This window comes from Amblyomma mixtum, chromosome 10 (assembly GCF_055824585.1).
Source record: "Amblyomma mixtum isolate Tamu chromosome 10, ASM5582458v1, whole genome shotgun sequence".
Classification (NCBI taxonomy): Eukaryota; Metazoa; Arthropoda; class Arachnida; order Ixodida; family Ixodidae; genus Amblyomma; species Amblyomma mixtum.
The window spans coordinates 186,913,409-186,914,007 of NC_143021.1; the positions used below are offsets into that span (position 1 = coordinate 186,913,409).

Genomic DNA, 599 nt, shown 5'->3' on the forward strand with positions numbered 1-599 from the left:
CGGGTTCGAACCCCGGACCAGGACGAATTTTTCTTTAACTACGAAGTTTCTTAGAAAGCTGTATAGCTTTCCTTTGTAGCCGTATGGCTGCGCTTGGGTGGATGACAATGAGTAATTACTCCCTTATTACAAATTTACACTCCACCTTGGGGGATTCCCCTAAACATTTGACCAACAATGTTCCCACTTCGAGTTATTCATCAATTCGCTCTCGCCCTACCATAACCTTGCCGTCCCGGTTAGCTCAGTTGGTAGAGCGACTGCTCCGTTGTAGCGGTGGTCCCGGGTTCGAACCCCGGACCAGGACGAATTTTTCTTTAACTACGAAGTTTCTGAGAAAGCTGTATAGCTTTGCTTTGTAGCCGTATGGCTGCGCTTGGGTGGATGACAATGAGTAATTACTCCCTTATTACAAATTTACACTCCACCTTGGGGGATTCCCCTATACATTTGAGCAACACTGCAATGATACGTGGCATTACCCCCCTTCCAAAGAAGCATCGTCTCGATGCTTTAAAATGAGAATAAACACGGACAATGAAAACTTCCAGCCCTTTAGCGTTCATAATATGGCTTCAGGCGTACAACATGTACGACTT

General features: G+C 45.7%; 1 non-coding gene across 1 annotated transcript; it reads left to right on the top strand.

Annotated features, from left to right (window-relative positions):
- The first annotated feature begins 233 nt into the window (after positions 1 to 233).
- TRNAN-GUU (transfer RNA asparagine (anticodon GUU)) lies at positions 234 to 307 on the top strand. Its single transcript has one exon. It is a non-coding gene; the product is annotated as a tRNA-Asn (tRNA).
- The last annotated feature ends 292 nt before the right edge of the window (positions 308 to 599 follow it).